Source organism: Bactrocera dorsalis, chromosome 5 (assembly GCF_023373825.1).
Source record: "Bactrocera dorsalis isolate Fly_Bdor chromosome 5, ASM2337382v1, whole genome shotgun sequence".
In the NCBI taxonomy this organism is placed as follows: domain Eukaryota; kingdom Metazoa; phylum Arthropoda; class Insecta; order Diptera; family Tephritidae; genus Bactrocera; species Bactrocera dorsalis.
Window position 1 is genome coordinate 36979896 of NC_064307.1, and position 25375 is coordinate 37005270.

Genomic DNA, 25375 nt, shown 5'->3' on the forward strand with positions numbered 1-25375 from the left:
TACTTACTTTGTATTCTTTTTCGTACAAAAACTAAAATTTCAGGGACCTTTTGAAAAAAAAATTATAACGGACACCCTTATGTACATACATATATGAATAGCTTTTTTCGAATGAAAATTGAGAAGTTGTAATTTTATTTCTATCCGCCAGCGGTTTGTGATGTCTGTGCCCCCATCAATGAAGTATGAATAACATTCCTAAGCATCAGTCCCTTACATACCTACATTAACAAAGGTCAAAGTTGAAATTGTTTTCGAAGCGAAATTGTATTGATTTTGTTGTTTGAGTTCCACGTTTGATATAATTTGTTTCACTTTTGGCATAAATGACAAAGTTTGTTTTTTAAATCGGTGTGCAACTAACCAAAAAAGTGAAGTAACATTATTGTGAGCAATAATTTCAAAATTAAAGGTAAACTGCTTGAATTACCATTTTAATAGTTGCATACTGAGGCTGAGACATTATCGAACTATTGATCTGGCAATAATTTACCCAATAAGTAAATAAAAATGATTACGAAACAGTTTTACTTAACACATTTTATAAGGTTAACTGTCTTAATTGATTTCTATGAAGAAATTCAAAGTTTAATATCCCAGTTTCTATCTAGTATTTTATATTATTATTAACAAAAATCACTGTTTCCGACCGCCGCCCACTTAATTTCATCATTTTAATTCAACCCTAAGTTAAAAGGAATGTTCGCTCGCTGCCAATGTCACTGACGTCTTCATTAAGTGGTGTATATTCTTAGAATATTAACATATTTGAAGTTAATTTCATCAAATAATTTGCCTTCTTAAGATGACTCGTAATCCGAAAATTTGCATTTCCCGCTGGAATCTCGACAACAAAAGGCAAAAAGGTATGCTCTCTAAGAATCAGAGTTTCCGGCGCTATTTCACAGCATGATTACCTACCCACTAGTATATTAGCTTATATACTCACATATACTCATTCAAATATCACACATTATATACTGAAATTAAGGTTATAAGCATGTAAATCTTATAAACTGTGTCACGAACAGTAAGAAAATGAGGCCTATGCTAAAATAAAAAATAAAATCCTGAATTTTCTTGTTCTCCCTGCAGATTAAAAATTTTTCTGGGTGATGAAGTAAAGTTGGGGAATGTATCTACGAAAAATCAAAATTTATCTAGCCAATTTGCAGCGAATCAGAAAAAGCTCAGCCTCCCACGAATTTTATCCATGCCAACGAATGCGTCATTTTTTGTTCCATTCGTGGAAATTTTTCTCTTGAACCAACAAATAAACAAGTAAGGAAGGGCTAAGTTCGGGTGTCACCGAACATTTTATACTCTCGCATGATAAAGTGATAATCGAGATTTCATTATCCGTCATTTACATATTTTTTTATTTTGCTGTAAAATTAATTAGATTAGTAGTTCCTGAGATATGGTTTTTGGTCCATAAGTGGACGACGCCACGCGCATTTTCAATTTAAAAAAAAGCCTGGGTGCAGCTTCCTTCTGCCATTTCTTCCGTAAAATTTAGTGTTTCTGACGTTTTTTGTTAGTCGGTTAACGCACTTTTAGTGATTTTCAACATAACCTTTGTATGGGAGGTGGGCGTGGTTATTATCCGATTTCTTCCATTTTTGAACTGTATATGGAAATGCCTGAAGGAAACGACTCTATAGAGTTTGGTTGACATAGCTATAGTAGTTTCCGAGATATATACAAAAAACTTAGTAGGGGGCGGGGCCACGCCCAGTTTTCCAAAAAAATTACGTCCAAATATGCCCCTCCCTAATGCGATCCTTTGTGCCAAATTTCACTTTAATATCTTTATTTATGGCTTAGTTATGACACTTTATAAGTTTTCGGTTTTCGCCATTTTGTGGGCGTGGCAGTAGGCCGATTTTGTATATCTTCGAACTTAACTTTCCAAGTTTCATCATGATATCTCAATTTTTACTCAAGTTACAGCTTGCCCGGACGGACAGACGGACGGACGGACAGACATCCATCCGGATTTCAACTTTACTCGTCACTTTGATCACTTTGGTATATATAACCCTATATCTGACTCTTTTAGTTTTAGGACTTACAAACAAACGTTATGTGAACAAAACTATAATACTCTCCGCAACTTTGTTGCGAGAGTATAAAAAAGATAATTTTATGAAAACCAAGTACGGAAATTCTTTCAAAGTGCAAAATTTTGAATTAAAACATTTTGCATAAGAATGCTAACTTATAACGAGTCTATGATCTGTTCACGTCAGGTGGAAAATCCAAAATCACTAATATTTGTCTGATGGGTGTAGTATTGACCAAAATTTATCCACGCATCACGATATATTACTTGTATAATATATGTATAACAAGTAAAAAGGGGCTAAGTTCGGGTGTATCTGCATTTGCAAAGACCAAAGATCGGGAAATTCCTCCAGGAAAGTAACAAACATCTTTTATTCATAAAATCATAAATAAATTGTCGTCCAGTTTCTTGACTTATGCTGGAGTTACAATTAATATTCTGCAGCCTAATTAAATGTGCCCAGGGTTTCATCAACGTACCAAACATACAATTGCCGGAAAGTGAAAGAATCAAATGGAATTTTAAATTTAGTTACCTGAGAAGTAGACGTTTGTAGTCCGATTTTATCCATTTCCGTACTGTGACATAGGATTTTACATACAGACTTAAATTGGTTGAAAGCGTTCGAGCAAGTAAAGAGATATTCGATTTCACCTAAAATTAAGCGGTGCCACACCCATCGTCCAACTTTACCCCGGCTCTTCTAACGTGTATACTTTCATGATATTTTGTACCAAATGACGGGTTAATTTTTTCTTTTTTTATGTTTTCACTTAACGACATTTTGTAGGCATGGCAAATTCCCAATCCAAATCCACTCCGCGTACGAACAAATGCAAATGCATAGAGATGTATGTTCCTGTAAATATATCCAGTAAAGAACTCGAAAGCATTCTCGGAGGGTTGATTTTAATATAGCAAATTGAAAATACAAACAGAGGAAACGTTTCCCTTGGGGGGGTTATAAATTCACCTTACGGTTAGTCCACACATCCGCATTTACATGTATAAAGATCCCTATATGCTAATGTGTGGCTTATTATCGTGTTAACATTGCGAACGACCATCTTATTTACTTCCGACATCTTCATATCCAAACGCACGCTTAGCAACAAAAGAGCAAAACATTTATTTCTTATTGCTCTTCTCGTGAACATACTCACACACACCTGGATGCACGATCTCAACGACTGAAGTTTATAAATGGCCATAATTTCGATACAAATTCGATGCTTCGATGAACTTTTACGTAATTTTGCCACAAACGTTAAGGAATGTGCGTGATTCGCTTCTAAAACGCGACTGGGTTGTTGTTGTTGTTTTGTACTAAACTCCAGGTCCCATGCAGAAAATAAATGCGGAGTGTTTGGTTTTGCTTCAGTTATTAAATTAAGTGCAAGCCTATAGAACTTATGGAGGAAAAGTTCCCCAAAAGAGTAAGCAAATGGTATTATTGAACATAAATCAATTATAAATATTTCACCAGACTTGTGTGCACTATAGAAAATTAAATTTTTTGAAATAATAAGTTTCATTGAAATATTTATTTCATTCGTCATTCAGAGAAAATATGACCAGAATTGTGTTTTAACTTCGTCAAATGTGATAAATCAATTAACATGGCGTCAAATATAAATATTGCGTTAATTTTGGGACACCTTATAGTACTAAAGCAGTAAATTTTTGAACTTGAAGTTGACTTTAAACAATACATTTCAGCCAATCTATTATATATTTTAGCAAAACTTGTGGATTATATAATAATGGATATGTCATGGTTTGGTGCCAAAAATGAGTGAAATCGCTTTACGAATTGCTCTAATCCAATACACAGGGTGGCTGATGAATTTTGCTACATTAAGAAACTCATTTTTTTTTATTCAGTGTATGGAATTCATTTTTCTTTTATTCATGTTAAAGCTCATTCAATTTTATTAAATATAGCTTAATTAAAATAATGGAATTTAAATGCCCTCCCTGCTCGTTGATGCTTGGAGAGTTGAGACAGGAATAGCCGCAATTGTTTCTCGAATGGATTGCCTTAGTTCATTCAAATTTGTTGGTTTTGCTTTGTAGACTTGCTGTTTACAATAACCCCACAAGAAAAAGTTAGGTGCAGTAAGGTCAGGCGACCTAGGTGGCCAACGGAATGTGGAGTTTCTGGATATCAGCTCATTGGGAAATTTTCGTCGCAATTCTGTCATAACAGGTTGGGCTATGTGAGGAGCTGCACCATCTTGCTGAAATCACACAAAGTTGAAAGAAATTTTCATTCGGCGTAATTCTGGATAGAAAAACTCTCTCAACATGCTCAAGTAACGGTCTCCAGTAACCATAACGGTGTGACCGTTTTCTTCGAAGAAGTAGGGCCCAACAATGCAGCGTGATGAAACTACACACCACACTGTGACACGAAGTGGATGCAATTCCGTCTCATGGAGTATCTGTGGGTTGGAAGCACTCTATATTTGACAATTTTGTTTGTTTATGTTGCCGTTTAAATCGAAATGGGCCTCGTCAGACATGAAAAGACAGTTCAACATGTTTCCATCCTCTTCCACCATTTGAAGCATCTTCTGACAAAATGCCAAGCGAATCGGCAAGTTTGCAGCATTCAGTTTGTTTGCCATTTGAATTTTATATGGGAATAAGTCCATATCTTTGTGCATAATGGACTGTAATGACTGTCTGCTTACACCCATTTGAGCAGATAATCTTCTTGTCGAAACACGTGGATTGTTTTGTATGGCAGCAGCTACAGCAGCGATTGTTTCCTCTGTTTGAACTGAAGGGTTTCGATGGTAAGGTCTTCTGTTGACAGTGCCATGCTCGGCAAAATTGTTTACAAGTCTCATTATGGTCCATTTGCTCGGAGGATTGTCGTTTGAACCGAAACTACGGACTCCAGTGCGTGATAGCGGCGGACAATCCAAATTCTTGTTTCAGTGTCCCAGTTATCTATTTTTGTTAAATGTAAAAGTCAATCTGCAAAATAAAAAAAAAATTACCAGATTCATTAAATAGAAAAAAAGTTATTTAATTTTTTTTTTTGGTAGCGGCTTTCATCCGCCACGGTTAGAGCCGAGTTTACAACATAGCGCCAGTCGTTCTTTTTTTCGCGTTTTGGCGCCAATCCGAGATTCCAAGCGAAGCAAAGTTCTTCCCACCTGATCGATTCAACAGAGTGATTTACTTATTCGCCACTTCCTTATTCGCTGAACTATGTCAATGTCGTCGCATAGGTCGTACAGCTCATCGTTCCATCTACTGCGATATTCGCCGTTGCCAAAACGGCAGAACCTTTTCTATCTAAAAGTCGTAACGTCGACCCGTCAGATGTTCTCATCGTTCTTTCTGTACCATATAGCAGGACGGGTAAAAGAACCTCCTCTCCATTGTCATCGAATAGGCAATCGAGCTCACCATATCCTGGTGTTATGTTTTTTTACTGCCATTGAGCAGGCTGGAGAACTTTTCCTCCATAAGTTACCCCTGACGGCCAATTTACCAAGCTCCACATACTCACTCATTTCGACCTCTCTCTTTTTTGCTTGCAAATTCGTTTTGGTTCCCTCTTCAACTCTCGGTTTTTACCCCTTCCCGCACGTGTTGCGGTCGAGTGTAATGTTGCGAACTAGACCCTTATACCGAGTTTTCGATGAGGGCTCTCAGAAATCATGAGTGTAGGTCGGGCAGAAAATCGCTCGGTTTTTTGTTATGTTGTGTTTATAATTATGTATTATCTATCGGTTTCTTGTAACATTTATATCTGAACGATATAGAGATATATATAAAAATGAACAAGATATTTAGGTGAATCGAATTACTGTAATTTACTGGGTCGAAGGGTCCAGTAATGTTAAAAATAAACATTTATCTATTAAGGATCGATTATAGTTATAGGGTTTGCCTGCATAAACTACTCCAAGTATTTACATATGTAAATGTGTACATAATATGTACTACATATATATGTATATTTAAGTATGGGTAGATAATAGCGTAATTACAGTATACGCTCAAAATTAACGACATACAAAATATTCCATTCGCTTGATAATATTGTAACGGTGATTTTTTTGAGGTTAGGATTTTCATGCATTAGTATTTGACAGATCACGTGGGATTTCAGACATGGTGTCAAAGAGAAAGATGCTCAGTATGCTTTGACATTTCATCATGAATAGACTTACTAACGAGCAACGCTTGCAAATCATTGAATTTTATTACCAAAATCAGTGTTCGGTTCGAAATGTGAAAATCCGCTTTTTTATCGACAAATTTTGTTCAGCGATGAGGCTCATTTCTGGTTGAATGGCTACGTAAATAAGCAAAATTGCCGCATTTGGGGTGAAGAGCAACCAGAAGCCGTTCAAGAACTGCCCATGCATCCCGAAAAAAGCACTGTTTGGTGTGGTTTGTACGCTGGTGGAATCATTGGACCGTATTTTTTCAAAGATGCTGTTGGACGCAACGTTACGGTGAATGGCGATCGCTATCGTTCGATGCTAACAAACTTTTTGTTGCCAAAAATGGAAGAACTGAACTTGGTTGACATGTGGTTTCAACAAGATGGCGCTACATGCCACACAGCTCGCGATTCTATGGCCATTTTGAGGGAAAACTTCGGACAACAATTCATCTCAAGAAATGGACCCGTAAGTTGGCCACCAAGATCATGCGATTTAACGCCTTTAGACTATTTTTTGTGGGGCTACGTCAAGTCTAAAGTCTACAGAAATAAGCCAGCAACTATTCCAGCTTTGGAAGACAACATTTCCGAAGAAAATCGGGCTATTCCGGCCGAAATGCTCGAAAAAGTTGCCCAAAATTGGACTTTCCGAATGGACCACCTAAGACGCAGCCGCGGTCAACATTTAAATGAAATTATCTTCAAAAAGTAAATGTCATGAACCAATCTAACGTTTTCAACTAAAGAACCGATGAGATTTTGCAAATTTTATGCGTTTTTTTTTTTTAAAAAGTTATCAAGCTCTTAAAAAATCACCCTATATAAATGGATTGACTTGTATGGATAAAATGAGGTGAAAACTTGCCTTAGCCCCCATATAACTAATAAACATAATTTTCAAATATTCAGTTGTTTTTACTTCTTATATATGATTTATGGTATGTGAGGTAGTTTAATGAAAATCAGAGAGCATTTTTTTCTGATATTAATATGTAGTAATACTAAAATGATCAATACTGCAATTAGCTCCAATATACTCCGAAAAAATTTTCAAACTTAATTTCGACTTTGTACGGTGTATGTCGGCCAATATGTAAAAATATTCTTAGGAAAATTAAATTAACTAACGGTAGCTTTTGTATAAGCACAAAAAAGCTATTTTGTGTTTTACCATTAAACGTAATAAATTAAAACTATAATTATAATTATATAATATAATTTAGTTAACTTATGCTTAATAAAAATATAAAAAAAATTGAAGAGAATCTTGAACGAACGAAAAAGTCCGAAAACAAAAATTTAAGAATGTATAGTGGTAAGGTTTGCGTGGCCACAAGTGTATTTGCTGATCTTTGCAGTCAATTTTCTGCTTACGTAGTTATAGCCACTAGAAATAGCTATTGAGATATTTTACATTGGCGGTCAGTTGTTTGAAAATGCGACCTATTATCCCAGTGATCCTAGGAAGGTTGTAGGCAATATTTACGAAAAATTCATTTGAATTATTATTTGGGTCTCATTAGTTTAGTGTAAAGAGAAAGATTAAATCTGTGAGTACTTGTAGCCCAATTTCGACCAATTTCATAATTCGAAATTAGAATGTCAGATTAATATTATTAACGGAATTTTGTTGTAATTGGTGAGGAAGTTCCCAAGATAGACATCTGAATAGAAAAGGTGCCACGTCCATTGTTCATTTTTCACAAATTTTTGATTGTCGCAAATTCATTGAATGATTGTAGGGCTGTGAATTTTTCCAACCTCTCGCTCGACATTTGCCACTGTAACCATAAATACCGAATACATGGATCCCAGAGCGTATTTTTTACCGAAAATATCATTTAAACTCTGACGCAAATTATTGAAATATGGTTAGAATCTGTTTATGATAATATTTTCCTACATAGTACAGAGCTAAGAGCTAACGACATCGTCAAGACCTTCGTTTATTTTTCTTATCTTTACGTTCATATTGATAAACTCGATTATGTGTGATATTTTAGTGAAAGTTATTTAGTTTGATCCTCATAAAGTATTAAATATGCGGTTACACTCTAACTTAGTCCTTCTTACTTTTTACCTTTGCACTTAAGCCTAGCTTGCATGTGTAAATTTATATTCCGTGCACCTGACCTATTAACCTGCCACTCATCGCATCGAATACACCACACGTTTACGTCCATACGGAATCACATATGTTGTATGTTGTATGCTTAGCACTTATCGTTTTACTTACTTGCAATATATACATATACATACATACATATGTATGCATGCATGTATCTGTCTCTGGACTTCAGTCTGAAGATTGTACAAGACATTACTTGTTGGCCTTATCTGTCAAAGGCGAAAACACTTAAGTTTAAGGTGGTAAGTCATCACAGAATATATTGCATTAACACAGTACACCATGTCGTATGAGCAACAGAGAATGTATAACTCACTTGTGTGAATGATCAGGTCATTTGATATTTAACTTTAGCTGCGTATAACTTTTGAAGGAATTTTTTTTAAGACAAAATCATTTAAATCTATTTTGTGGGGCAGAAAATTTTATATTTGCTTATCATTTTTTTAAAGTTGAAGGTACATTTGCTTTGGAGAAAAAAAAATTAATTCAAAATCCTAAAAAATTCTATATAGAAAATATGGGAAAAGTAAAATGATTAAAGGGCGATTCAAACTGAAAATAAATAGTTTATTCATATTAGATCCTTTCGTGAACATGAACTGAAAATTCAGAGTGTCTGTAAAAATAATCAATTTTGAGAACAAAGTACACCCTAATGCACACATATATTCATATAAAACTATGGAACGGCCACAGTTTCATGGAAAAAAAAGTTGTCATCTGACGTCACTCTGTGCTATTTTCATGACATACTTGAGTTTGAGTTTAAAATAAACAATCAGAAATATTTCCCAAGTACGTGACAGATACAAACTTTTTACTTAAAACTCTGCGCGGTGAAAAGCATGAAAGGCAACAAATTGATGAGGGTTATACGAAAATCATTTGGTAGCCTTTTGGTAACACAGAAAATGTTCGTTGTTTACTGTAACACTTGATTTTGTTTGTTGTGCCATGTGTTTATTGATTGACATAACAGACAAAACGTATTCTCATGACGCTTGGATAGTGAGCTGTTTTCATCATTTATATCACCTTTTATTTACGGTAGGTATGTTTGCCTATATGGAGCACATGTGTATGTGAAGTAAGATGTGATATAAATAATATTCATATATTGTATACTTTACAAAACATACATACTACATACATTAAACAATTTGATTTTGAAATAAATTGAAACTTTCGGGTACGTGAGTTGATCTAGTTATATTAGGATTATGAGGTTTTGATAGAAGAGACCATTTCAGACCGTTTTTATTATTTTATTAATATTATATTACACATAAGTATAGGGTTGAAATTTTAAGTATTAAACTACAATTAGTGTATGGTAGATTTTTTATGAACATATTTAGAGTATGAAACAATTTTGTGTATATTATTATTGACCGTTGCAGCCATCACCCTCATTACAATGAGTTATGGTCATATTTTAGCACTTCAGTATTTTCGTGATTAGCCAACATTCAAAAAAAAGTAAAGAAGGCATTGCGTGTTTCTGCTTACTAAATTATTCACAAGGGTCTGCTACTTAAGCTGTTACGCTGTTTTTATGTATGCGAATACGTGTTAGTACATTTCTATAATTTTAGGGGGTAAAAAAGTCATTTGGAAGCATTCGTTTAATTCCAACTAATCCAATACTTGTTGTTTTGACCGGAAGCAGATTATGCTGAGGAACTCGAAGCATTTGCAAGCCATAAATATGCGTATTTTTATATAATAAAAGTGCACGTACTGATTTTACCGCAGCATAGACCTAATCAATAAATAAATTTGAAGGCTATAACCTGAAGTTTTTCGGTAAGAAATATTTTAGAAGTCTAGAAGTTTAGTCTCGGTGGTCACAGCTTTAAAGAACAAGGCAAATCGCCTGTAAACGATATCCATGTAAGGTTAAAGAAGTTACTTGAACTTAGCACCTATGTGTACTAAGTTAACACACAATAATTTGGTCTTAATAATCGTAATTATACCAAAACAAATGTATAGAAGACTTCGATTTTAAAGTTAATATTTATGGTAATGAGAAGCCATGAGGAAATTATTATATGAAATTAGTTGAGTTATGTTTTCTGTTATATTAATGGTGGTAGTATTGTGAACTAAATTTGTAAGTTGTTCTCTTAGACAAAGCAAAAAATGTTCATTTTAAGCATATATATAAAATCACATTTTGATTACATAAATGTAAAATTTTACACAAATAACAAGTTTGTATAGCGGATATACAGTAGAGATCAATCTAACTCCTGAAACGCGACAGGCCCAAACTAGCAGAAAAACTTAGTTTTTTTATGAATACTTATTCAAAGTAAAAGCCAGACACTGTGTAAATATTAATTTTATTTATCTAAGGTACTTACCAGACATATGTATAAAATTTTACCACAACCAAGCCTCCTTACCATATAACACAATTTAAAATTCCATTTTATTCTTTCACTTTCCAGTACACAAATCTAGAAGTAATTAATATAATAGAATAAAATTTTGCAATAATAATTCCCTTCAAGCATAGCACCTTTTGATCAAAAATTCTTCAAATGCAACGAAAACTGTTCAAGAACCTAGATACTGAATATGTATCATCAGTATCAATACTTGACTTTTGACTGAAAATATTGGTCAATGTATGTCTTTAACTGAAAGCGTTTTTTTTCTACATCAGACACCTTATAAGTGATTATTTCGTTATCGCAAATCTCATTATTTCAGTATAAGTTTTTGAGGGGAGGAGGTGTAAGCAAAAATATACATTTTCTGCAATTTATTATTTTTTAATATTTCTAAATTCTAGCTCACTTTTGAGTACCTTAGGACTCAAGCATCAATAGTCAAACTATATAATTTCCCAACACCCACTCAAGCAGTATATTAATCTTGCACCACTCAGAAACGTATCTGATTTGTCAACATAAACAGCTTGATGTGCCCACACAGCAACTCTTTCAGATTGTGCTTAAAATTGTTCTCACTCCAAGTCCGGCAATTTGTCTTATTCCCTATTTGTTAAGCTAGATGAGCTTTCTTTGGACGAGTGTGTGGCTTTGCATGGTAACTTGCCAAAGTTCAAGCTCATGCGTCGACAGCTGGTTTACCAGCTTTTTCTCCAGGCATTATTCTAATCAATATAAATATGTGAATTATGCGTGCACTTTTTAAATAGATTAGAGCGTTGATATTCGTTTTGCCATGGTTGTAGTGGTTTTGCCATGGTGTAAGTGGGACTAAATGCTGATAAACGTTGCGACAGCTTTTCTTCCTTCTTTCGTTTTTTATTATCCAATTTCATTATCCCTCCATGCTTAGTTCGCAAACCATTTTTCGGTAATTAAGTTACTTATACGCCGGGGAACCCAACACGAACATGTCTCAAGAGACGCAGCTAATTTAATGACAATTATACTTTTTAATGACTCTTAATGCAAATTCATGAATTCTGCAGCGTTATCAAATTTCTCGTTAAAGCTTTGTTTTGCTCTGTTTACACAAAATACTCAGTATAATACATATAAACGCTTTGCAAAACTTTTTACAGTATACCAAATTTATGATATAGCGTATATTAAGTTTGTCACGAAGTTTGTAACCCTCAGAAGGAAGGGTCGGAGTTTCTATAAAGTACATATATAAATGATCAGTATGTCGAGTTGAGTCGATTAAGCCATGTCCGTCTGCCTGTCCGTCTGTCTGTATATATATGAACTAATCCCTAAGTTTTTAAGATATCGTTTTGAAATTTTGCAAACGTCATTTTCTCTTCAAGAAGCTGCTCATTTGTCGGAACTGTCTATATCGGACCACCATAACATATAGCTGCCAAGTGTACATATGCTACGGCTATTTTCTAACAGCTCAGATAACGCATAAACGCTCACTAATTTTTTCTTTCACAAATTTTCTATTGAGAACTTAACTTATTTGAGGAAGGTTAATTAGCTTGTCCTTATTAAGAGTCAAGAATTTAGTCCAATTTCGATAAAAAAGGACAACTGTAATCGGTAGCTTCAGCTGGGAAAATATTAAACTATATAAACTATACTAAAACGGCTTACGAAAGTGTCATGAAGAAAATATATCTAAAATACTATACTGCAATGAATTCAGCGCAGAAGAAATAAGAGAGGCTTTTTATAAAAGAGAAAGTACACGTTTCCTTTTGACCTCATATTTCTGGATTATCCTTGATAAACTATTAATTTACTCATGCTAACGTTTGCTGCTGAAAGTCAAATGTTCTTCAGAAGCTCTCCACGCACGCTTTCATAGTATATTATATTTGTGTAATAATCGTATATAAATATGAAACTTATATGTGAACTATCATGGGAAGAAATACTATTGTGCTTGAAGTCAATAGTGCAAATAAATATTTAACGCGAGTGGGCGCTTTCTGAGCGAATCAGCCGCATAAAAGTTTGACATTCCGCCGTTTGTATGGTAAAAGTTTAATTTCCGGAAAACTGTCGTTACAGTAGGCGTTTACTGTGAAGGCGCAGCTTCAATTCAGTCATTTTGTATTATATACTCGAGAATTTGTTTGAATTTATTAGAATGATTTTGGTAAACTAAAAATATTTGCTTCAAAATTGAACGAACAACAAGAGTACTGCGTCATAAACATAATTTTTCGCACATTGCTGTTACACACTTAAAAATAACGGCGATATATTTGTATAAACCAAAAATTCTGGCCAATAACTCAAAAAGTTGCCAAACTTTTTTGGCGCCACCACACCAAATGGAGCCATTTCCGGCAGCAAATGGTCGCCAATGAATCAACCGGCGGGATGATTGTAGTTTGTGTGTGTGCTAGTATGTATGTATTTGAGCACCTCGGTGTATATACATAAATGTATAAACAGGTATGTGTGATATAGAGACTATTTGTCCTTGCAGCAAATATTTTAAATATATATCCGCAGTATACGGAATTGAGTAATAACAAAATTTTTTAGAATATTTTAAACTAAAAGCTCCTTGAGTAACAATGACAACTACATAATAAAAGTATGTATACAGATTAGAATACTAGTTTTTCATAGTAATATTTTGGTGCATAATATTCCCACACAAATCGTTAGCACCATTTTAAAATATAAACAAGTAAGAAAAGTATAAGTTCTAGTTTAACCTATCATTTCATACTCTTGCAACTTGGAAGGATTTTAGACAGGGAAGTAATTACTTTTAACCTCTAGAGTACCAAATTTATTTCACTTACTGATGGTACACACACAAATGTACGTACATATATACATATATGTAATGTTGGCAGCACTCTGCGTAATGCTGGCAAGCAGCAACCAACTTCACATCTCGAGGAGTAACAACAGTTGTCTAATACAGCGGCGGATAATCTATTTTTCTATTCAGTCAAATACCAATTCATTTTAACTTTTATAAACTATAAGCAAATTTTATATTTAATAAAACATAATAATCACTTTTGATTTACATATATACTATCTTTATATATATAATGCAAATGACCGTGTGTTTGCCTTGGGATTGCTCCTAAACGGATGGACCGATTTTGATGAAATTTTGTGTGTACGTTCAAGGAGATTCGGGAATGGTTTATATTTACAATTTGGTCCATTGGAAAATGTTTTTTAAATTATTTTTTCATTTTTAATCAATTTTTAAATTTGAAATGTTTGACCGATAGATGGCGCTCCCATCGCAGTATCCAATATTCAAACCTTAAATTGGTGTAAACGTGTATTAAACAAAACGATGCCAAAGAAAAAGGCGATATCTGTGGATCAAGTTTTCATCACATCGCTTAATATCTATAAAAGAAAGTGATGTTAGTTACTAAGCTTATAACTAGAGAACGCCTGGACCGATTTCGGTGATTACCACCAATTCGGATAGGTCTCCGCCCAAACAACGAGAATACTTTTTTTTTTAGGATAATTCCAAAAAGTATCTTTTTTTCCATAAACATTTTTGTGTGTTTTGTTTTTCAATATTTTGATTTGTAAATTATTTGAATAGTTCAATTTCGGTCGCTTGCTTTTTTATTCCGGCTATTGAAAAGAAAAATTATTCAGTGAAAACTTTACGTGCGTTTCACACAAAGAGGTCAATTGCAGATTGAAATTTGTTACGAAGCCACGAAGAGGTCGCCCTAATATCGGTCCATCAAAGTATGGCAGCCAAAGGCAAGGCAAGGCAAGAAGTACTCCCAGGATGCGGTGACATACGTGCGGAATTATGGATCGCGGTCAATAAGCAAGCGATCGTCACGATGTCACAGCACGACTTTTCAAACAACAGTTTATCTTGGAGTAGGGTAGGTATATGTGGTACTGTTAGATGCTAAATGTACTCTGTTGAGTAGCAAAAGAGAGGTTTGCCGCACGTACATATTCTTCTTTGGATGGTGGATGGTTGTCACACCAGATCAAATTGATGAACTCATTTCTGCGGAAATTAATGATGCAGAGAAAGATCCAGTATTATATGAAGTGACGAAAACCAACATGGTTCATGGACCTTGCGGACACCACAATCACACTTCGGTTTGTATGCCTGACAATAAATGCGCGAAACATTATCCATGTGCTTTTCTGAAACACAAGCTGGGAAATGATGGATATCCACTCTATCGGCGTAAATATCGAAGTTAACAACACATCAAAGTTGACAACACATGGGTCGTACCATATTCGCCACTATTGTCTAATTCACATTCAAAAGTCATGTGAATGTTGCGTAATGTAGTTTGGTGTAATCGATAAAATGCGTTTGTAAATACGTCACCATAGGAAGCAACATGGCGGTTATTGGTTTTAAACGACACGGTCGATACGTGAACTGAAATAAAGTGCTTTGTAGGATATTTCTTTTGAAATTCATGAACGTTTTCCGAATGTTGTGCGTCTCGAAGTTAATTTGGGGAATGACCAAAGAGTCTATTTCAACCCAGAGAATACAATACAGTCAACAGAAATACCACCAGCAACAAAATTAACATTAGCGAGTTTTTTCTCAACTTCCGTCAGTGATCCGTTTGCGAGAACATTGCTCTATTCGAAATACGTTGATATTATACATGGGATGCATCATCGAAGAAATTGTTACGCAGAAAGCAGGGTCATCCAGTAGATGGACATCCAGGTGTGTTCTCAACTAATGCATTAGAATGAACTTACACAATCCACCCGAAAAACGAATGCCACTGAAGTTCACACACATTTCGCGATGATCAGCCTTCAAATCCGCGTTATGGGATACGACCAAAAATTACATTGCCGAAGACATTTTACATTGCATACGCTAAGAATTAGAAATGGGTCAATACTGATTGATACTTCCCATGGTCTGATATCAATCCCATATGCCGTTTATCAATTCACGAAAGATGGACTCATCACGAATGTTTATACGAACATTGGCCAAACTGTCGTAAGTACGATTCCTTGAGTGTACGAGCAATCTTAGCTGCCACAAATACCTATGTTGTTGACTTAAACTGGAAAATTCAAAGTCAAATTCCAGGAGACTTGCGGTCATATAAATCGATTGATCGTCTTGACAATGAAGACGACACCGTGAATTACCAGTGGAATTTGTAAATTCTTTGGAGAGGCCTGGTATGCCACCGCATCATCGCAATCTGATTGTGATGCACCTATCAAATATAAGGGACAGAATGCTTGATTCTACGGATTTCTTTTGAGTTCTAACGATTTGCCAATTCGGTTCAAAAGTATTCCGTTTCCAGTGAAAATTGAATTTAAAATGACGATCAACAGAATAGTCGCATAGTGGGTGGCATACATTTGGAAATGCTATGTTTTTCACACGGCCAGATATACGTGGCGTGCTCAAGAGTTGGAAAACCATCTTCTCTGTACATTTACGCACCGGAACAGAAACCAAAAAATTTTGTTTATCAAGCTGCGTTACATTGAAGAAAAATATAGACAAATAGCAAATAAATGATTATCAATAAAATATGAATTTTTGTCTTTTCATTTCAAAACACATAATTTCGCGCAGGACAACGGCTGCGGGGTCAGCTAGTATGTATATATATTCCATGCAAATGTTTATAATTATTACAGTTATGAGTTTGTGCGCGTTTGAAAATGTTGTCTTCAGACACAAATGAATAAAGTTTCAAATATGAAAATGTTTTCCATGAAAAGTTGAGCGATAGAATAGAAAAAGTTGAAAGTTTTCTCTCAGTGAAACTACGTTTTCCAATTAATTAAACACGAAGTAGAGACTAAAAGGCGCGGTGCAAACGCCATATTATATGTAGAGTCATACTCGTATAAATTCACACGGAGTTAAGAGCCCCCCCTCCTGTCTTCGTAATGCTCTTTTCTGAATAAAGCAATGTTGCTTGTAAGCAGTCTCTCTTGCTGAGTTAATTAATAAAGTTTGAAAAGCTGTTTTCTTCCATTATTGTAGAAACTTTCTATAAATTTATATATTTAATAATTTTATGGTTTTTTGTTATTTTTATTCGCCATACCATACTTGTGAGGTGTTTGCAAAGCCACCGATTAACTTAATTTTGTTCTTTCATGAGTCCTTAAGATTTAAACACATACCGGTGTAAAGCTCTTACCATGAAACGTTCACTTTCCGTTGAAATTTTCGCCTGCGAAGTTACATTGTGACCGGTCATATCGATATCGCTGGTAACTGCAAAGCAGATAAGCTGTCCAAATGGCGCACCCATAATTGGATCTCTATACGTGTGCTTAGCGGTCGTTGGTGAAAGACCTGCTCTTCTGCGATTGCAAGATCCTTTCAGTCTAGAGTAGAATGCAAAAAGTTTACTGAGCTACTTGACATCCTCCAACATTGTGAAATTCATGCAACAAAGCGAAAAATATTGTCGGACGCAAGTTGTTAAAGTTGTGTGGAGTAGAGTGAGATAGAAAAATTCAAGCAATCTCCTCCATTGTCCAGCCTTTGTAAGGCTGTGGATAAAACATATCGACAATCTTACCTTCTGCAAACCAGAAAACATAGCCGTAATTGGCATTACCTTTAGCTCCTACCGTCCTGTACCGTTCCCTCGGTACCACCGTCAAGTATTACGTCGGGAGGATGGTTGAGTGACATGTGTACGTAATGGTCAAAATGCATTCAGTTACAAGTTGCATTTACTTGGCCCCATCTCTGTTGGTCTATTAACCCCCCTTGTACATTGTTCGTCGCCAACCCTTCCCGTCACGTCAATGTTAGTGTGTTTGGGTCGTGGTTGTTCGTTATATTTAACACGTCTCTTCTCCGCCGCTGTTCGCTAGCACGTTGGGATTTCATAACCCTGTCTGCACTTCGCAAGCCACTTTCCACTTCTCTGCTGATTCGGGCTCTACACCGAACGCATTTTTTAATTGTTGCCTCTCATGAAAAAGTGTGTTCTACATTTTCGACGGTATCGCCTTCGCAATAATCACATGTGTCGTTATTTTCGTGTCCGAATCGTTTCAAATATGCTTTGAAGCAGCCATGTCCTGTGAGGATTTGAGTTAGGTGAAAATCTACCTCACCGTGTGGTCTGTTTAGCCATGGTTCAACGTTGGGGATTAGTCGGTGTGTCCACCGCCCATTTTCGCTTTCCTGCCAGCGCTTTTGCCAGTGATTTACCGTCTCTGCCCTTGCAATTTCTTTCAGTGCATTAGGTCTAAAGGGTGTAGGCCCGAGATTATAAGGGCAGCATTTTCCGATACTGTGCGGAACGTAGAGCATACCCTCAGCGCGCAAGTGGCATATATGTATAGAAAAAAGGCCACGACGATAAGATTTTATTTCGATGGCTTTTCCCCAAATCTGTACGCCGTACAGCGCGACTGACTTTAATACAAGAGCTAATAGTCGTCTTCTAATTTGCTTTGGCCCGCGGGTATTTGGCATTAGCTGACTCAACAAATCTATGATAGGCTCAAAGTGCTTTGTCGATGTGTGAGATTCTTATGATTAATTCTAGTTGGTATATTGGATGTTTCGATCCCACACGGATCAGCGTTTTAAGCTGTACTAGTCAGATTCCTGTTCGACGTCTTAACCTGATTAGGTAGGTAGGTACATCCCTTGAATTTAAAAAGCTGCTAAAATAACTTTGAAGATTTAAATACGGATCAACTTATTTCATTAAGATTTCATACTTCTAAATAATATCAATTACAACTTTTTTATACGAGGTCTTTTTAACCATTTATCGATTCACAATTGTCTGCGATATGTATGATTCATATTCTCAAAAGCCTGCTATAATTTTTAACCGCCTTATTGTAATAGTAAACAAACTAGTTTACAGAATTACCCGTCGATTCTTCCCACTCTTTTTATGTATTTATTCTACATTGAACGATGGTTTTCGAGCAGCTTTTGTCACAATAAAATCGATTTTTCACTTCCTTTCTCTGCGCTTATCATTTTTACACACTTACATGCAATGTGTTTTCCTACAAAACACATACAAGGACCAGTGAAGCTGCAGCATGAATGCCTTATTGGAAATTCAGTCCTTTACAATTAAGTGAGTTATCTTATGCTTTGCAATATTCACCATTCACGTAAGGTTTAAAGGAAGCTTATTTCTGGTATTTACAAAGCAGTGATTTCGAACAGCATTCTTTCATCATTTTAGCAATTCGAATGAAATCAAATCAATTATAGGCTGTTGTTGGAATTCTGCGAAATATCAGAGGGAATCGCTCATACCATAAATAATGACAGTAAAATCATTTCATACCAAAAGTGAGCTCTGCAAAATTAGATTCAACAGATGAGGAATTTTTGCATAATAAAATGATAGTTAAGAGAAATGGTTGAAAAAGTCTAAACGCATTTTGGCCATTTGGTGTGAGATTAATATAGAGCGAAATAACTGAGAAATTATCAATTGACACTTGATCAGTATTTTATACGCAAAGTGGGAAATTCACGAACAAGATAGAGGGAAACCGCATTTAGCTTCTTGCACTTCCACTTGAAAGTAACGGCACTTTTTTGTTGTGCTTTGCTTCGCCTTTTCTTTCTCCCATTCTGCAACAGTGGCTGACGTTTATTCACAGTTATTCTAAATATTTATACAACTGTAACTGTGTACTGAAGGTTTTTGTTTTTAAGGCAAATTGTGGACGCTTTTCATCCTTTTTCGGTAATACAGGAACTTGTCAATATTCTTACTACTGTCATGAGGTCTGTTACAAGTTCCCTCTCAAAAATTTTTGTAACATATTCGACAGACCGCGCTGGATTTAAATCTGGACTTTCAGTCGGTCAAACATCTGGAGGCAAGAAACCAGAAATATTTCTGTGAAGCCACTGCTGAGTGGTTTTATCTTTGTATGCGTGAACAGGATCTTGCTGGAGGAACGAATGCTCTCCATTCAAGAGATTATTACCTTACCAACCTTCTAAGTTATCCAGTTGATTCACTTTTTCCCCAGCTCTAAGTATAGAAGTTAAGAGTTTTAACGCCTTTACAGGAGGCTCAACACTAAACCAATAAATCATCTGGATGGTGCCTATTTTGAATACTTGTAATAATATTTATATTTATATAAATTTTTGCATAAATTTTTAAAAACTTACTAAACACAGAACATGTTTCATTTGGAGAATACTTTCATGGAAGTTGACTGAAAAGTCTTGGCATTGACTTGACATAAGTTTAAGTTCTAAAGGGATTTCTTCGAAAGCATGTGGGAACAGTTAAGCTTTATTAGTTCAAACCACGCGAGGACGACCAAATTATATTTATGTACGTGAAATCCACCGCGACTTTCAGTCTATTGTGCCCAAAGTAAAGAGATGATGAGATTAAACATGGCGTTCCAAGTAAGGCAAGCTTTGCTGTGGTCTAAGATAGGGGGTTTCAATAAAAACGCTACAAAAAAAGAATGGTTTGAGATATCAAAAAAAGTTTATATTTCTGTGAAAGTGCATTTGATACTGATATGTATCGAACTCGATTTCTTTTGCATGGCCACCACGGGTACGCCTGCAGAAATCTAGACGCTGAACCCAATTTTCGACGGTTGTCAAGCATAAATCGTCCTACACTGCTGCAATTCCAAGTTCAATAAGTTGGGATAGACCATAAACTTGACGTGGAGGATGGAGCCACGTGTAGAATTTCTCGCAAGTGAAGAAAGTTCCTTGAGCGCCATTCACTTGGGAGTGGCCAGAAACGATTATTTTACATATGGCTCAAGCAGCTCACGACTTTCGGTCTTTGACCAAGTATCCTCTGGGTAGCCTAATAACTTCCGTTTGAAGGCGAGCTAAAGTGAGAACGTGAAATATCCCCTACATAGGGTTGTGCGCTGGATTTGGGACCCGCCACGTAAAAAAACACCCCCAATGAAAAATAACAACCAGCCTCGAATGAGAGACTCCCCTTTTGATGACGACCATGGCAAGCGAAATAAGGACTATGATTTGAGGGCATGCACCTGGAATGTCCGGTCACTTAATTGGGAAGATGCCGCTGCTCAGCTGGTTGATTTCCTCGTTAAAAACAAAGGCTGACATCACCGCCGTCCAATAAATGCGATGGACGGGACAAGGGCAGAGACGAGTAGGTCCTTGTGGCATTTACGGTTATATATGGTTATCTGTAGTACTAGATTCCAGCATAAGAAGATACATCAAGCTACCTGGCTGTCTCCGCATCGAAAAACCACCAACCAGATCGATCATGTTGTGATAGACGGAAGACACGTCTCCAGTGTTTTGGATGTGCATGCGCTCTGAGGTCCTAACATCAACTCGGACCACTACCTTGTTGCAGCCAAAATTCGCACCCGCCTCTGTGCAGCAAAAAACGCACGCCAACAAACACAAGGAAGATTCGACGTCGAGAAGCTGCAATCACAACAGACAGCCGAAAAGATTTTCCACTCGGCTTGCACTCCTGTTCTCTGAGAGCACTCGTCAACAACTCGGTATAAGGGAACTGTGGGACGGCATTTCAAACTCCTTACGTACAGCTGTAACCGAAACCATTGGTTTTCGGAGAGTGCAAAAGAAAAGCTAGTACGACGAGGAGTGCCGTGTCGCAGCGGAGAGAAAACAGGCTGCCTACCTCGCAACGTTACGATCGACCACAACCCGTACGGGATGGAATAGATACCGAGAGTTGAAGAGGGAAGTGAGACGCATTTGCAGGCAGAAGAAGAAGGAGGCCGAAATGCGTGAGTACGAACAGCTCGATAAGCTGGCCGACAGGGGTAATGCTCCAAAACTCTACGAAAAAATTCGGCGACTTACAGAAGGTTTCAAGACCGGAGCATATTCCTGTAGAACCCTCAAAGGTGATCAAGCCACCGATGCCCAGAGCATACTTAGATTATAGAGGGAACACTTCTCCAGCCTGCTGAATGGTAGTGAAAGCATAACATCAGGAGATGGTGTACCCGAGTCTCCAATCGATGCCGAAGGAGCAGATGTTACATTGCCCGACCATGAAGAAGTTCGAATAGCAATTTACCCGCCTGGAGAACAACAAAGCGGCAGAGACCGATGAATTACCGGACGAGCTATTCAAAAATGGCGGCGAAGAACTGATAAGGTGCATGCATCAGCTTCTTTGTAAAATATGGTCGGAAGAAAGCATGCCCAACGACTGGAATTTAAGTGTGCTATGCCCAATCCATAAAAAAGGAGACCCCAACTACCGTGGGATACTGTTCCAACTACCGTGGGATAAGCCTTCTCAACATCTCGTACAAGGTTCTATCGAGCGTATTGTGTGAAAGATTAAAGCCCACCGTCAACAAACTGATTGGACCTTATCAGTGTGGCTTTAGACCTGGTAAATCAACAACCGACCAGATATTCACCATGCGCCAAATCTTGGAAAAGACCCGTGAAAGGAAATCGACACACACCATCTCTTTGTCAATTTCAAAGCTGCTTTCGACAGCACGAAAAGGAGCTGCCTTTATGCCGCGATGTCTGAATTTGGTAACCCCGCAAATCTAGTACGGCTGTGTAAACTGAAGTTGAGCAACACGAAAAGCTCCGTCAGGATCGGGAAGGACCTCTCCCAGCCGTTCGATACCGAACGAGGTTTCAGACAAGGCGACTCCCTATCGTGCGACTTCTTCAATCTGCTGCTGGAGAAAATTATTAGAGCTACAGAACTCAACAGAGAAAGTACCATCTTCTACAAGAGTGTATTGATATCATCGGCCTCAAACACCCGCGCCGTTAGTTCTGCTTTCTCCAGACTGGACAAGGAAGCAAAGAAATGGGGCAAGACGAAATATCTCCTGTCATAAAACAAACAGTCGTCGCACTCGCGACTTGGCTCTCACGTCACTGTTGACAGCCATAACTTTGAAGTTGTAGATAATTTTGTCTATGTCAGCCTGGAAATCCAACGCAGGATTACTCTTGCCAACAGGTGCTACTTCGGACTGAGTAGGCAATTGAAAAGTAAAGTCCTCTCTCGACGAACAAAAACCAAGCTCTATAAGTCGGTCATAATTCCCGTCCTGCTATATGGTGCAGAGGCTTGGACGATGACAACAACCGATGAGTCGACGTTGCGAGTTTTCGAGAGAAAAGTTCTGCGAAAGATTTATGGTCCTTTGCGCGTTGGCCACGGCGAATATCGCATTCGATGAAACGATGAGCTGTACGAGATGTACGACGAAATTGACATAGTTCAGCGACTTAAAAGACAGCGGCTGCCCTGGCTAGGTCATGTTGCCCGGATGGATGAAAACACTCCAGCTCTGAAAGTACTCGACGCAGTACCCGCTTGGGAAGCTGAGGAAGATGAAGACCTCCACTCCGTTTGAAGGACCAAGTGGAGAAGAACCTGGCTTAGTTTTGAATATACAATTGGCGCCACGCAGCGAAGAGAAGAAAACGACTGGCGCGCTGTTGTTGAATTCGGCTATAAACGCGTAATCGGTGTCTACGCCAGTAAAGAAGAAGAAGAAGTCCCACTGAAAATAGTCTAGTGGCGTGGGCCGAGGCTGCCAATTAACTGGGCCATTTTGTGAGATGATACGTTCACCGAACTTGGTTTTCAATAAGTCTGCGTATAGTATACATACATATGTATATTATAACAAGTAAGGAAGGGCTAAGTTCGGGTGTCACCGAACATTTTTATACTCTCGCATGATAAAGTGATAATCGAGATTTCATTATCCGTCATTTACATATTTTTTTAAACGTGATACCTCAGCTCAAATACCGTATTTGTGTAAAGTTTTATTCCGCTATCATCATTGGTTCCTAATGTATATATTATACAGAGAAGACATCAGATGGAATTCAAAATAGCGTTATATTGGAAGAAGGCGTGGTTGTGAACCGATTGCACCCATATTTCGTACATATCATCAGGGTGCTAAGAAAATATTATGTACCGAATTTCATTGAAATCGGTCGAGTAGTTCCTGAGATATGGTTTTTGGTCCATAAGTGGGCGACGCCACGCCCATTTTCAATTTTTAAAAAAAGCCTGGGTGCAGCTTCCTTCTGCCAATTCTTCCGTAAAATTTTGTGTTTCTGACGTTTTTTGTTAGTCGGTTAACGCACTTTTAGTGATTTTCAACATAACCTTTGTATGGGAGGTGGGCGTGGTTATTATCCGATTTCTTCCATTTTTGAACTGTATATGGAAATGCCTGAAGGAAACGACTCTATAGAGTTTGGTTGACATAGCTGTTGTAGTTTCCGAGATATGTACAAAAAAAAAATTACGTCCAAATATGCCCCTCCCTAATGCGATGCTTTGTGCCAAATTTCACTTTAATATCTTTATTTATGGCTTAGTTATGACACTTTATAGGTTTTCGGTTTCCGCCATTTTGTGGGCGTGGCAGTGGGCCGATTTTGCCCATCTTCGAACTTAACCTTCTTATGGAGCCAAGAAATACGTGTACCAAGTTTCATCACGATATCTCAATTTTTACTCAAGTTACAGCTTGCACGGACGGACGGACAGACGGACGGACGGACAGACAGACATCCGGATTTCAACTCTACTCGTCATCCTGATCACTTTGGTATATATAACCCTATATCTGACTCTTTATTTTTAGGACTTACAACAAACCTATATAATACTCTCTTTAGCAACTTTGTTGCGAGAGTATAAAAATACACGCGGAGTATATCTGTGTAAAATGTCATCTGTCGCGAGAACGGCTGAAAATGCTCACCCACAAACGCGCCATAAGAAGTTTTCACTTCAAAAAGGTTATCTAATTGCTGAAAGTATGATGTCTTCAGCGATTTAGTTTATGTATTTAATTCTGTTTATTAGAATTTGTAATAAATTTAGATACTTTTTGGTTCTTGCATGTTCCTACCGTTGTCTTATTACAGTTATATTACATTTACTTATGAATTTATTAAACTTTACTCAGAACCATTTGGCTGCGATGTGCTTTGATTTGCAAGTCATAATGTGACTTCAGGGGAAGCTGGCTGTCAGCTGGTCCTACGAGTATATAAGCAAAGCAGGCACCGTGCATGGCCAGTGCTTAGGTGATTCTCGCCCTGCGATGTTATTTGGTGAGCCACGCGCCGCGATGGGGTGTAATTTAAAACTCATGAGGTGACCTTACCTCATATCGCAAAATGTACAAGAAAACTTTTATTTGATTATATTCGAAAAATGTACATCATTGCCATATAGATCATTAGCACTAAGCAGCAGACGACAATATCTGGTATTTCAATGATAAATTACTTTTTCTGCATCGTCGGCCCCGCCAAATAACTCAATTTTAGAAATTTTCCAATTGGCCTTGCACCAGATGGCGCAAGTGTTTTTGTTCTCTCTTATAATTTTTGTGCTTTTATTGGAAAGGAGTCGCTTGTCTGAGTTAAAGACAAAGTGGTAAAAAGTCAAAGAAACGCGAACACATGTACATTTGTACAAAAACAAGCAAGTAAGAGCTAAGTTCGGCTATAACCAAACAGTGCATACTCTTGCAACTTCAAAGGATTAGAATCAGTGAAGTTT

The 25375-nt window shown here is 37.0% G+C and overlaps 1 long non-coding RNA gene across 1 annotated transcript; it reads left to right on the forward strand.

The window, feature by feature from the left end:
- The first annotated feature begins 1645 nt into the window (after window positions 1-1645).
- On the forward strand, window positions 1646-24312 carry LOC125779070 (uncharacterized). The gene is made up of 2 exons (XR_007423098.1): window positions 1646-1843; window positions 24194-24312. It is a non-coding gene; the product is annotated as an uncharacterized LOC125779070 (long non-coding RNA).
- The last annotated feature ends 1063 nt before the right edge of the window (window positions 24313-25375 follow it).